The sequence below is a fragment of the Pezoporus occidentalis genome, unplaced genomic scaffold (assembly GCF_034315485.1).
Source record: "Pezoporus occidentalis ecotype Australia unplaced genomic scaffold, CSIRO_AGI_Poc_V1 ctg63, whole genome shotgun sequence".
Lineage (NCBI taxonomy): Eukaryota > Metazoa > Chordata > Aves > Psittaciformes > Psittacidae > Pezoporus > Pezoporus occidentalis.
The window spans coordinates 8,011,590-8,025,020 of record NW_026915977.1 but is presented as its reverse complement, the minus strand read 5'-3'; the positions used below and the strand labels follow the sequence as shown (position 1 = coordinate 8,025,020).

The 13,431-nt window shown below is 52.1% G+C and overlaps 1 protein-coding gene across 5 annotated transcripts in view; it reads left to right on the top strand.

Moving 5' to 3' along the window:
* The first annotated feature begins 2,311 nt into the window (after window positions 1–2,311).
* The window catches only part of ARHGEF9 (Cdc42 guanine nucleotide exchange factor 9), a 190,149-nt gene continuing 179,029 nt past the window's right edge, over window positions 2,312–13,431 (top strand). For 2 of the 5 annotated variants that reach the window (XM_062640080.1, XM_062640083.1), the window contains exon 1: window positions 2,313–2,429. The gene's annotated coding sequence lies outside the window, so the exon portion shown is untranslated. Of the gene's footprint in view, window positions 2,430–13,431 lie in introns of all 5 variants that reach the window. The other 3 variants (XM_062640082.1, XR_009968798.1, XM_062640081.1) reach the window with 3 other exon arrangements.

Sequence of the window (13,431 nt, the reverse complement as noted above, 5' to 3'; positions counted from 1 at the left end):
CATGTTCCCTATGGGTCATCTAATGGTCCATGTTTTAGAGGTTTTCCTGCAGCATGGTCATCCCTACAGAAGCAGCCAAGGAGGGCCAGAGCATTGCTCTACAGCAGGTAAGTGCAGGAGGTGTTTCTGAGCAGCCACAGATTCAGGACCCCCTCCTGTGCTCAGTGATTTGTGGCCAATAATCAGCTTTAGCTGAAGGAAATGGAAATACCATTGCTGGGAGGAGGGGAAAGAGTGGAACAGAATTACTTCATGCAGTGCTCCTTTAGCTAGCTAAGGTGGCTGTTGGCAGGTGCTGCTTTAGCAGAGGGGGAAAAAGTCCTGCCTGGTGGGGCTGTTTGTCAAGGTTAAGGGCTGATACATCAAAAAAGCTGGGGTTGGGGGGGGGGAAGGGCTGAGGGTTGCGAGGTGTTACCCTCATCTGTGAGAGATGCACATACGGGCACATCAGTGTTGCTGCCCCTGGATTTTGTGGTTATTGTGAGTTGTTTCTTTTCCTTTAAGCTCTGCAGGTTTTCTCCAGGCCCAGCTTCTGAAGGTGTAAGATATCCTCAGACTCTGACGTTTCTTCTCTGGAAAAGCGAGCTTTTAGCTGTCCCCTGCAAGCAGGAGAATGGGAGACATCGTGGCTGAACACCCCAAGTGCAAAGAGAAAATGCAGCCTGGAGAAGAGCCCTCATTTTCACAGACAGCCCCCTGTCCCATATGTCTGACCACCCAAGACAGGCAGTGCTGCATGTGCTGGGGCTTCCCATGGATGTTTCCCTACGTCTTTTATGGGACCGAGAGGAGTTGGGATATGACCCCTGCATATGGCACCAGCAGGGCTCAGCTGTCCCTTGGTAAAGTGAAAACAGCCTCAGATGCTGCTGTGCCATGATGCTGTTTGCTCTGTCAGACCTGAAAGACACATTTCCTTCTCCCAGGCCACTGAGGGTCCCCATCTCTTGTCCTCCCTTAACAAAGACTCTCAAGACCTCACTCCTCCTGTGGAAAAGGTGTTCTCCATCTCTCTGAGACCACAAGGGCAGCCCCTGGCAGGGATGGATGGGAATACCTGGAGAAGCACTGGGGCTGAGGGCTGGCAGCGCTCATTGCTGCTTCACCAGGTGCCACTGGGCTGTCAGATGAGCAATTGGAAGCACCTGGTTGAACCCAAATGATTTGATTTTGCCCAGGTGGGCTTGTGGCTGTGTAGAAGGGTATTTCTCCATGTGGGAGGGGAGAAAGACGTTGTCCTCTTCAATGAGAGAGAAACAAAAGAAGGCTGAAAGAGCTAATAGTGAACTTAGTCCATGATGGCATCTTCATTCAGGACTGAGGACCCTGGGTAGAACTGAGGTAGTTTTCTAATCTCTGTATATGGGCTGGTCAATAGTGGAGAAGCCATGGTGAAACCTGGTGCTTGGCCTGACTTGTGCCTGCGGCAAAGCGCCTGCCGTGGGCACCTGCACATCTGTGGGGCTGAGGGCCCAGAGGAGCCCCGGTCGGAGGCGGCCTCCGGGCTTCGAGGCCTCGGTCTCCGAACGCTCGAGGCCCGGGGTGTGCCGGGGCGGGATGGGGCTGGAGCAGACGCGGCCGCGCTTCCTCCGATTGTTCTCCCCGCGGAGGGGGGCGGCCGCGGGCACTCACACCGCCCGAGGGCGCGGGCAGCGGGGCAGCGCCTGCTCCTCACCGGAGCCTTCCTCTCGGGGCACCGCTACTGGACGCGGCCCCGGCACCCCGGGGCGCTGCCGGCGGGCGCGGAGCCTCCCCCGCGGCCGCGGAGCGCGGGCGGCGCCGCGCAGGCTGCGGCGGGGGAGCGGCGCGGAGCGGCTCCTCTCGCACCGGCTGCAGAGCGCTGCCGTGCGCGCTCCGCTCGCTTCGGCAGCGATCAGTGTGTTTAAACTCGGCTGTGTTACTCTCGGCACTTTGGGGCAGCGCCCGGGCGCGGCGGGCACCGGCCGGCGCCGGGCGGGCCCCGACGGGACGCGGCCGCGGGGGATGCGCGGCGGCGGCGGAGCAGCGCGGCCCGCGCCGGGCCTCGGCGGGCGCCCCCCGCGCCCCGCTGCCCGCGGGCGGCCGCCGGCCCCCGGGGCAGCCCTCGCCCGGCCCGGGGCCGCCCTCGCCGCCGCGCTCTGAGCGCTCCGGGGGTCCCGGGCCGGTCCCGGGGCCGGAGGGGAGCGCTCCCCTGGGCGGCGGCGGGAGGCAGGTCCCGGGGGCGGCCCGGCGGACGGGGCCGTGCATGGCACCGGCACCCCCTGTCCGGCTTCTTTTTTGGGTTTAATTTAATTTTTCTCGAGGAGCCTCGCACCCAGTAGTCTTTTCTTATTTTTATTTTTATTATTATTTTTTATTCTTTTCATCATTTCAACTTGAAGACACTCGCGGAGCGTTGCACTTCTTTCCCGGGACCGTGTTACCGTGCGGCGCCGAGGCCATGCAGAGAGGTAAGAGCCCGGACACCGCCGCGACCGGCTCCACTGCGGGTCCCAGCGCCGGTCCCCTTCCGGGCGGAGCGGGCGCCGGGGCTGTCGGGGAAGAGGGGTAGTAGCATCGCTGTGCTTTGTGTTCTGCCCTGATAAATACGGGTCCCCCCTGCGTAGGTACCTGCCGGGCACCCCCCGCAGCCCAAATGTGAGCGCGAAGTCGCGGAGTTCAGCGCAGTTGTGACAAACCATCTCCGTATAACGTAAAACGGGTTTATTTCATGTTTCTTTTTGTTTGAGCTACTGAAGAAGCGCTAGTTGAAGTGGAGCTGACTGCGGGCCCGATTCTGGTTTAATTTTCCACTGTATGTGTCACTTTTCAGTAGTTTATGCCTGGTTTACGCTCGGGTGAGCTGCCCAAGAACTGGGTCATTACTCAGCCAGGCTGATTCAAAGGACGGCTGAGTCCAGGAGAGTGTTTCTGTTGGCTGTAGCAAATAGGTTTTGGTGGGGAGGACTCCGTCCTGACTGGTTTTAGTAGTCCCAGGGAAGCGGATGGGGCAACCTCAGCGAGAAAGTCTTACTCATGTGTTTACAGAGCCTGGCTGGAGGGTTCCTGTTTGATGCCATGTTCAGATCGCCACCTCTGTGGTTTTGTTTTACACCTTCATGTTTGTGAGATGAGATGTTTCAAAATACAGGGATTAATAACTGATAGAACCTCCCTGCTCCTCCCTCTTGCTTTATTCTAAGATGAGGCACGATGCTTGCCAGCCCCAGCTCCATTTTTAAGTTGGGCTGAGCTGTGGTGCAGAAGTTGTTGCACGGGGCTCAGAGGTTGTGTTGGCTCCAGGTTATCAAAGCCTCTGTCCGTGATGCAGTGAGCTGGATCTAAATGTACTGTAACTGTTTAAATCAAGTATTTATGGAATGTTGCTCACTCCCTCCACTGCATCTTCACTGATTGGCTTTGGGGAAAATAAAAGTGCCAATTTTATGTCTCTTAAAGTAAGTTAACATGTCCTGGTTTGATTTCAAAGTGTTCTTCTAGAAGAGCCAGCCGGGTGGTTGTGTCAGGGCAGGAGAGGGGTATGCTGTGCTGCTGGCATCCACGGTACTGGGGAGTTTATGTACCAAGAGCCTCTTGGAGCAAAACCTTTTGTCCTCCTGTGTTACTGGTGCCCACTGTGGTTGGGTTGTGGGGTAGGACGTGTGGCTCTGTGGCCTCAGGGTGGGCTCTGTCACTCAGAGAGGCTGCAGCAAGCTCTCTGCTGTGCTCTCCTGTAACAGAAGACCCATCCCAAAGCCGAGGAGCTTGGCTGGCTGCTGTTGGGTGTCTCAAACCAGAGCTCTGGTGGTGGTCATTGCTTGTGGAGGTGGGACCTGAGTCCCTTGGCATCAGAAGCTGGTGGTCCAAGGGGAGAAGCTGTGAATGGGAGGAGGCAGCAACAGGTGCATCGCACATAGGTGTGCAGGCAAGGGCAGGGAAATGCATCATCTCTTTTGGGAGAGCCTCCTGATGACCTGAGCTGGAGGCGCTGGGGAAAGGTTTGCCTTGAGAAGATGAGTATGGAAACTGCAATTCCTGACCCTGGGAGCTAAAAGTCAAGGGTGCAGCAGGTTGATCTTCTTGCCCTTTGCTCCATTTTTTTGGTTGGTCCCATACCTATTTGAAATCTCTTCCCATCCTGGTTCCCCAGGCGCCAAAGTCTCCTGCCCTCTCCTGCCACCATTACTGTTCTTTCCTCGAGTGCTAATTCCTCTCAGCCATCCCGTTCAGTGGTTTTCTCTTCTTTTCAGCTTGCAGGCTCCTGTGAGACTTCCAGATGAAGCATGAAAATGGGTTTCTGTTTGCATTTCTCTTACTAAAACCTTTCAGAAATAGTCTTGGGAATCCCAAGGACTTGGGGCCAGGAGCTGAAAACCACCCAGCTCATTACTGCAGCCTCGTTATGCTTGGGGCAGCTATTTCTGCCTGTATTTACCTGGCTGGTCGGTTGTGTCTTGTGATCTTAAAGACTTCCCTAATTTTTGCCTCCTCCATGGCCAGGTTCCTGCCAGTAGCACGAGCCAGGGATCTGACCACGTGTCTTGCCTGGTGGCCTCTTGCCAGCTGTGTTTCAGTCCATAAGCATCACCAGCCTTGATATTTTAGGGTTTTCTGTGTTTAAGATTTGTTGTATTTGGCCTTCTTATGTCAAACATGCAATAGCTGGCTGTGGAGAAGAGGTTATTTCCATGCTCAGTGCTGACATGAGGATAAAACGTTAACTTTCCGTTAAATGACAGATTTATTGGAGTTTTCATCTAAGCAATATGACCTGAAAACCTAAGTTATCATTTGCCAGAACGGGGCATTTTTTAAACACCATAGAGGATTTCAGTAGCATGGGAGATGGGCACAGCTCAGCTTGATAATTCAGCAGGCAGGGATGCACATCTGGCAAGCACAGCTTCTTGGGGAAGAGTTACCCGGTGCCTAAATGGACCAAGGTTACTGTGCACCTATATGCTAATGAATTGTCACAGGCTGGTTTGTATTGTGGGGGACCTTAAAGCTCTTCCATTTCCAACCCCCTGCTGCGGGCAGGGACACCTTCCACTAGAGCAGGTTGCTCCAAGCCCCATCCAACCTGGCCTTGAACACTGCCAGGGATGGGGCAGCCACAGCTTCTGGTGCTCAGCTGCAACCTTGCCTGGTGGGAGCTACTGTGTGGCGCTGTGATGCCTCTCATCCCCTCTTCATAGCTGGGGAGAGCAAGGCAGAGCCAAGTTAGGTGAGCTGGTAGAAGAAGTAGGGTGAAAACCTCTTTCTTTCTTTACTTGTTTCCTGTTCGACATGCGAGCTGCTGGGTTGGCAGTTTTCCTTGAAAAATGTCCTTTTTGTTGTGTATTAATGTATCTCTGGAACAGAGACATGACTTTTTGGGTCTCTAAACAGCCTGTAGTGACATGCTTTGCAACACTTGGTGCTTCATTTGTGCTAATCCAGCAGTAAAGGTCTGAATTTGGCCAGTTGTGTTAGTTCCAAGAGGACATAAGGGAAGTTTCTGGTAGCGTCTCACAGAAGCCCCCCTGTGAGCTGCCTGCTACCGAAACCTTGGCACACAAACCCAATACAGTACCTTTAGGGAGGTGAATAACTTTAGGACCAAAAAAACTTGTAGAAGTGGTTTCTGCCCCTCTTTGGAAAAGATTATGTATGACACCAGTGTTTGATGACCAGTGTCACAAGCGGAGCTAGAGAGATGGTAAGGACGAGATGTCAGAAAGATGCTCTGTGAGGGTGATCCTTCACCCTGTGTTGGATGTTGAACGCTGCATCTCTTGCTGCCAAGGAAGGTCAGAGGTCTCCGCATTGGGAGGGGGTGGCAGCAGAGCCCCAGCACATGATGTTTGCAGCTTCCACCCTGGAGCTTTTGCATTGTGCTATCAGGTGAAAGGCAAAAAGCTCTTGAGCTTGGAGCAGGGCACTGGTGGTATCCGTGTTGAGCACTGGTTTAGTCCTTTCCTGTTCCCATGTTCTCGAGCCTAGCAGAGCTGTGGAATATCCAGTTCCTGTTTTGCCGTAGGAGTTCCAATTTGCTTTTCTTTGTGTTTGGGATTGCAATCCATTTTGATTCCTCATTCACAGCAGAAGGTCTTAACAGGTCAACACTGGAGCATTTTGAATGTAGCTGCTTCTTCTCTGTGCCTGATGCAGTGGTTCTTTTCTTACTGGGACCTGTGCCATCTGAGGACTAGTTGCCTTACCATGAGATGCACTGGGTCAGCCCCACTCTGAGCTTCCTGCATCTTGGTGTTGATCAGTGCACCCTGGCCAAGCTGAGATTGAAGCCTTCAAATCATAACCCACTCTGATGTGATGTTTTCACAAGGGCTGCAGGGTAGTGAAATATCCGTGAGAGAAAAGCCGTGTCCAGATGTTGGGAAAGGCTCGGTGCAGTAATGAATTATCCACAGCCATTCCCAGGCTGGGCGCCTTCTGTTTCAAGCTGCTGGTGTGGTTTTGCCTGCTTCCCGGCCTGGACTTGGTTCTGGTGCTTTGCTTGTTGCAGAAGCTGCATCCCGGGAGCTTGGAGGAGCTGCCCTGGTGCGCTGCAGTGCTTTCCCATGGTGTGTTCTCCCAGGAGCTGGCGCACGCCGCTGCACAGGAAATTCTGGTTGCACCATTATTACAGAACCTATTGTTTGGGGCAAGAGCAGGATTCGGTCTTGCTCACATCCTACAACATCTCGCTGCGTTAAAAGGATGTTGCAGAGTATCCAGGGCTGCTGGCGGGGCAGTGGAGCTCGGAGCTGCTTTTGTGCTGAGTTCACACTTAGCCCAGATCCCTGTGTTTGTGCTAGTGCTGCTCGGGGTTTTATGGGAATCTGCAGGGTTAAGGAAGTGTTGGAAAGAAACCGGAGTCAGGGCAAGGTCCCTCATCACAATTGGCAGCTTCTTGCTGCTTGGCTTGCTCATGCTTGTGGGTGATGTGTAGCAGATGCATTGAGTGATGCAGAATTGGTGTACCCGGGTGTGTGGGGATGCAGGAACTCATCAAAGCCCTACCTCTGAGACACTAAAACCCGTGGCCTGGATGGCACAGGTGTAAATAGGCAGGTACAGCACGTGGCAGGCTCTGTTTTCATCTGCTGCAGCCTCATGGCGTGACTGAGGATGCCTGTTAACCCATCCGTGCCTCAGTTTCTTATCTGAGCACTGGAGTGAACGCTGCACTGCCTGTGTTTGCTTTCACTTTGTTTTTTCCTTACCTAATCTTTGTGGCTTAGATGGTTGGCAGCGATAGCCGTGTTTCCCAGGCTGTGCTCTCCCTGTTGCAAACCACGGCTCCTCACCCGTGTGAACCGCAGCTCCTCTCACACAGGGCTACGTGTCATGTTTGGCTATGACTTGCCTGCTGGCAGAGTAAGAGGATTTGAAAGCTTTGCTGTTTGAACCAGGGGTGGTTGCTCACCCCTGGGTTTGCTTGCCCAGGTCCCAGCTCCCTCTCACTGGGTTTCCCTTGGCTTTTGGCTGCTATCCCAAAAGAGGGAAAACACCAGACTGGGGCAGGTGTAAAGAGCAAAGCCGCACACATGACATTCCTCCACCGCTGCATGATGGGGCAGAACTATGCATGGAAGTTCTTAAGGCTTTTGCAAACTCTGTGTCCCAGGAGCTGAGCTTTTGCTGCCCCAGTAAAGCCCTGGTGAAGCTGTGCAGGCAGCCAACCCTCCGTGCACAGGCTGCACAGGGCTGCCAACAACCAGCCCTGTGCTGAAGGGGATTTGGTGCTGGAGAGTTCTCATCCAGATACTGCACTTTGGTACGTGGAGGTGAGGAGGTGAGTCCCCTTGGATTTAGCCTTGGCTGGGGAGGCAGCAGGAGATGCCCACAGGCTCTGTCACTGCTGCAGCAAACTGATGGTATCTTCACTTCAATGGACACCAGCTTCAGGTCGAGGGCTCTGCTGGGCTTCTGGAAACCGGGTGGCTGATGCCACTGTGTGCTGGCATGAGAAAGTGATCTAGAAGGCTTCTCTGATGCTATGGGGATGCACGTGCCTGGCAGAGGGACGGAGAGCCTGGCAGCAGCCATCCTGTGTCCCTCATCTGAACAAGCCACACTGGGAGCGGTTGTAGCTCATTTGCTCCTGCTGCTCCTCGTGTGCCAGGGTGGCAGCTGATGCTGTCCCACTGAAACTGGGTCGACATTGTCTGTCAGAGGCCTCTGTACACTTAGGGACTTGTTTGAGGGAACTATTAATCAGTTTAAAACGGCCTCATTCCACTCGCGCATATGAGAAATGCCTATTGTGTGTCAAAACAATGGCACCGATGTGAGCGGCTGCCCTCCGCGCTGGGGCTGTTCAGCTGAAGTACATGAAGTCTTATATCTAGCTGGAGCCCTGTGGTCATGGAGCCTCTGGACTTGCAGCTTCGACCAGGCAGTTGTGTTGGGATTCTCCACAGCATCCCAGCATTGCTTGGCCTTCTTCACCCACACGTGTGGAGGATGCTCCTGGCTGGGTGACTGGAGGGTGGCACCAGCGTCATGCCTGAGCTTGGGCAGCACAGCAGAGAGCAAGCAGGAGGAGGAGAGCAGCAACTGCGTTTCTGAGCAGTGCAAGGAGTTGGGTTTGCATTGGAAGGGCATTTCTTGGGAGCAAAGGCACCAGCCCCAGAGTCCGTTGTCATCTTCCCATCCTTCCTGCCTGTTGTAGGGAGTTTGACAACATTCCTGCGTGCAAAGCACATCCTAAGCTTCTCTGATTTCCACACTGTAGACCAGAGCTGGGAGGGACACTGGCAGCAGTGAGAGCAGGCGAGCAGCACACCCTATGTCCCTCGGTGGCTATCTTTGATCGCACTTGGAGCATCTACTTATAGATAACGGGGAAAGCCAGGAGAAGTAGCAGCAGGGCTTGCGGTGGTGGCCTCTGAACATTGTCACACTGTGCTGTGCATGGCTCCGTGGTGCAGGCAGTACTTTATGTGGGCAATACTGGCAGGGTGGGCACATGGAGCCCACCACATCCCAGGGATGCTGTTTGCAGCCACGGGGACGATGGCTGTGTGTGTTTCCCAGTGAGGTTTTACACGGCAGCAGCTGGCGAGTTTACGTTATGTGGTGTAAGTCCTGCCAAAACAATTTCTTCCTGTTATTGCTCCTCCAGCCTTAGCAGAGCGATAAGAGCCTGTTGCAGGGAGCTGGTTTCTCCCAGGGGCTCCCCTGCTCCAAGCCAGGAGCTGTGAGCACAGTTCTCAGGGTGACTTTTCCTCGCTCCTTTAGCTAAATTTCAGAGTTGCATTTAGTTAAATGATAGAAGGAACATGTGAGTGTAGTTTGTATAGGGTCTGTCTGCATTTAAAGTGGTATTTCCCAAGAATTCTCTAGTTGCCCAAGGCGGTAGTTAGAGATGGCAAAGACCTTGGCCTTGAAGAAAAGGCTTGTGGAAGTGGAAGCTGGGTTTGTTTGGACCTGGATGGAGGTGGGAGAGCACCACAAGTCTCACCACTTCTCCAGCTTGGACATTGTGGCTTCTGCTGGCGTTTCATGTTGCTGCATCATTCTGTTTCCCCTTGCTACACAAGTGCTGCTGAATGTGGGTTTCTGCTCCTGCAAAGGCAGTTTTATAAGGCCAAACCTTAAATATTGCAATGGGACTGAAGATAGATCTCAAACCCTTTTCTGCTTGGGTTTTAATTCCTTTTGGGTGAACAAACTGAACCTAAAGCAGAGCCACAAGGAGCTTTGCAGGGTTCCAGCACAGGCCTGTAGAAGGTGGTACCAGATCAGCCACAATTGCTTATGATAAAGGAATCATTTTCAGGTTTCCTGATTACAAACCCAGCTCCAGAGCTGGGAGGGCTCTTGTCACCACCCAACAATTGGAATTGAATAGGCTGCACTGCTGTTCCTAAGAGTGGGCTGCTGAGAGGAAGGAAAAACAGGAACAAAGTCACTCAGTCGTTAGGTGAGGTGCTGCCCTTCTGAATAAGGGTGGCAGGGCAGTCCCCAGGGTGAGGGGGCAGGTCACCACCTCACGTGTGGAAAGCAAGGTTTGGGGTGGATATGTGCCTGAAATGGTGTCTCCTTCAAGCAGAAGGGAGTTGAACTCCTCAGCCGGGCTGCCCTGTGGGTCCTCCTGCCCAGGTCTAATGCTGTGAGCTGCCTGAAGTAAGTTGGTGCTTGCACACAGGATTCCTGCAGATGGGATCTGCTGGAGCAGTAGCCAAATCTTTGCTTCTTACTCTTCAGTGATTGATGCTTTGTCACTCTGTTGTAACCCCCAAGGGCAGGCATTGCCTTCCTGGTCTCTCTCTGGTCTGTAATTGGGCCCTGCAACTTCTTGGCACACAAAGTTAAAGCCAAGCATTTTAATAAACTTTTATGAAGATAATGAGTGGTGTTAGTTCGGAGTATTTGTATAAAAGGGCAGAAAATAGGTGCATTTCAGGGCATAAGCCAGCCCATGTTTGACAGAGCTAGAAGCAATTTTCCCCAAGGCACAGATTATTCCGTAATTACTCATTAATGAAGTTCTTCCCTCCTCTGGAGCATTTGCCCTTGTCCAGGGCATAGGGGGAAGCAGTGGAAGGCCCTGTGTTATCCAGGCTGGTGTGTTTGTACTCCTTAACACCCCTCTGATTATAATCAGTGGGTTTTGCACTCATAAAGAGTTAGGGCATTGCCATGTAAACTGTCTATAATAAATAGAGGGAGTCTGTTTGTATGGTTTCAGGCTTGGACTTTAAGTGATAATTACTGTCTAATCTTTCCAGGCACCTTGCTTTGATTCCTGGATGGTTTCACCTTTATTTACAGCTACAGCATAAACACCTTTAATAAAACAGAGTTAAAAACACAGTGAAGTTTTCTTGCAGCATGATGTGGGACAACTCCATGGGTCGGTGCAGTGCTATAGCCAGGGACACTGACCTGATCACTGTGTGCTCCTGTGGGCACTCTTCAGAGCAGCAAAAGCATTGCCTGTCTTCCTTCAAACACACTCACAAAAGGAGGTGCAGCTTTTGCTGGGAGCAGGATCGAGCCATTGATTTAGGTATAAAGTTGTCTTTGGAGACCAGGTCTCTGAATGGTGGTGCTGGAGAACCTTTTGCTGCATTTTCATGGTTCTTTATATATCCTCTGCTGCATGAGGATAAATACCTTGCAAGAATGAATACGAGCTATAAGATCTCTAATTCAAGTTTAGTTTAGGCACCTAAATACATGTTTGAGTGTTTAAGTGGGAAACCTGAAGGTGCAACTCTCCCCCCTGACAGCTGGGACATGATTGGTAGGAGCTGTGGTTGGGGGTGTCTGTAAGACAAACAGGCTGTGAGCATTTCCTGAGCGTGCAGCAGGGTTTCTAGAGGAGTAGCAATACGGGGCAAGGTGTATGTAAGGAATACATCGAATTACCCTTTGGAGCCCTGTGTTAACATGCTGTTTCTTTCTGCTGGTGGTAACAAGCTGGGGTTCAGCCTCATGTGGCTTAAATTGTGCTTTCTAGTCATGAGGGTATGGGGAGATCATGTTTTGAGCTGGGTAAGCAGCAGACGGATTTGGCCTGGAGGCTATGGAGCTGCATTGCTCTCATGCTGGGTCATAACTTCATATCCAGCTCCCAGATTAGGTGCTTGATTCATTTTTCTCTTCCTTTGTCCCTTCTCTGCTACTGCATGTGACCAGGCAGGGAGTCAGAGGAATTGCAGCTTGGGAGGAAGGTTCAGCACAGTCTTCTTTTGGGGCTGAAACCAAACTGAACATGGGCATATGCCTTTGCTATGAGGATCAAAAAGATGGGATTTAATTGTGTTCACAGGTATTTCTCTTGCTGCCTCAATCCTGATGTCCCTGGGCCTGTTTCTATCACCCTCTGGGGCTGTGGGGCAGAGCGATTGCTGCCTGACTTATCCATACCCTCAGCTGATGCTGTCAGGCGCAAAGCATCTGCCTGCCCGTGTGCCAGGGAAGCTCTTTGCAACCCTTCCCCATTGCCATGTCCTTCAGGGAGATTATTTTTGGCACACTGACTGAGTTGGGTTTCTTGATTTTCTTGCTGTGAGTAGTTGTGAAATAGTGGCTGTTCTCCTGATGCCAAGGATGCGTTCCTGCCATCCGTGGGGGCTTTCGCTCTTGTTTGCATGCTCCTATAGGGAGGAGGGACCATGTATTTAAAGACCAACAAGAAAAAGCCCACCAGCAATTAAAGTTAATGAAAGATTCCTCTGGTTTCTTTAGTAGCTGATTTTTGTTCAGGTTTTCTGCTGGACAAGCCCATATTCTTAAACACTTCTTGTTAATCACTTCTTTTGTCTCCTCTGAAGGAAGAGGTCACTTTTTCCATGCTGCTGACGTGAAGGGTGAATCATAGGGGATGTGGGAAAGTGCTGTCACTGAGACCAATAACCTGTCGCAACAACAGCAGTCTTCATCCTGATGGCCTCGAGTGTTTTGCAACCCAGGTGCCAAGTGGTTGGGTATGACCACAGTTCAGAGGGCTCTTTTGGTGCTTCTTGAGTAGGATGGACAGGAAGGATCGGCTCCTTAAAGGCTTCTGTTTCAAGGGGCTGATACAGTGTATGTATGGAGAGCCTGTTCATTTTACTACAGGAAGGAAGTGTGTCAGCACGTAGCAAAGATCCAGTGTATGGCTTGCAAGCCAAGGTGATCTTGCCTCAGTGCTGAGTGTTAGCTCCAGCCAAATGAAAGACCCAACTGGAATAACATCCAGGAGATACTGCAAACCCTGGCAGTGCTGTGAGCTGAGCAGGGCTGCCCCTGCCCTGCCTGTGCGGGCAGGTCGAGCGCTGGTGTGGGAGTTCCTGCAGCTCTCACACCAGCTGAACAGGGTTTGAACCTCATCACTGAGGAAACACAAGGTGCTGTTGCCTTGACTCACTGTGGGCTGGTCCTGTGCCTCCTGCGGGGTGCACGTCCTTGGAGAAATGTGTAATGGCAGTGTTCAAGGCCAGGTTGGACAGGGCTTGGAGCAACCTGCTCTAGTGGAAGGTGTCCCTGCCTGCAGCAGGGGACTGGAACTGGGTGAGCTTTAAGGTCCCTTCAACCCGAACCAGTCTGGGATTCTATGTAATCAGCACATTGGTTTTTTGCATGATAGCAATGTTTGTGTATCCCATCCATACTGTGCAATTTCCTGTGAAGACTAGATGTTGTCTGGATGTGTTCCCAAACTGTTTGAGCTTTTAAAGTAGGGGTAAAGATGTAGGTGAGCTGGGCTCATCCTTGGAGATGGAGAGATGTGCCTTCAGAGGGAATGCAATGGACACTTTTAAGGTGACTGGTTCTGTCTTTTCCTGCTTATAGTTTTTGTTTAGTTCCTTGCCACCGGTAGCAATAAATTCACTTGCTGTTGAAAAGGAGTTATTGGAGACACTCAACAGAATATAGAAAAGGGTGAAATAAAAAGATGCCCAATACATGGAACACCATCTCCAGCTCTGTGTAGAAAAGATTCATGCTTTGTTCTATAAGTGTTGATAAGGGGAACCTTTAGCTGCTCCTGCT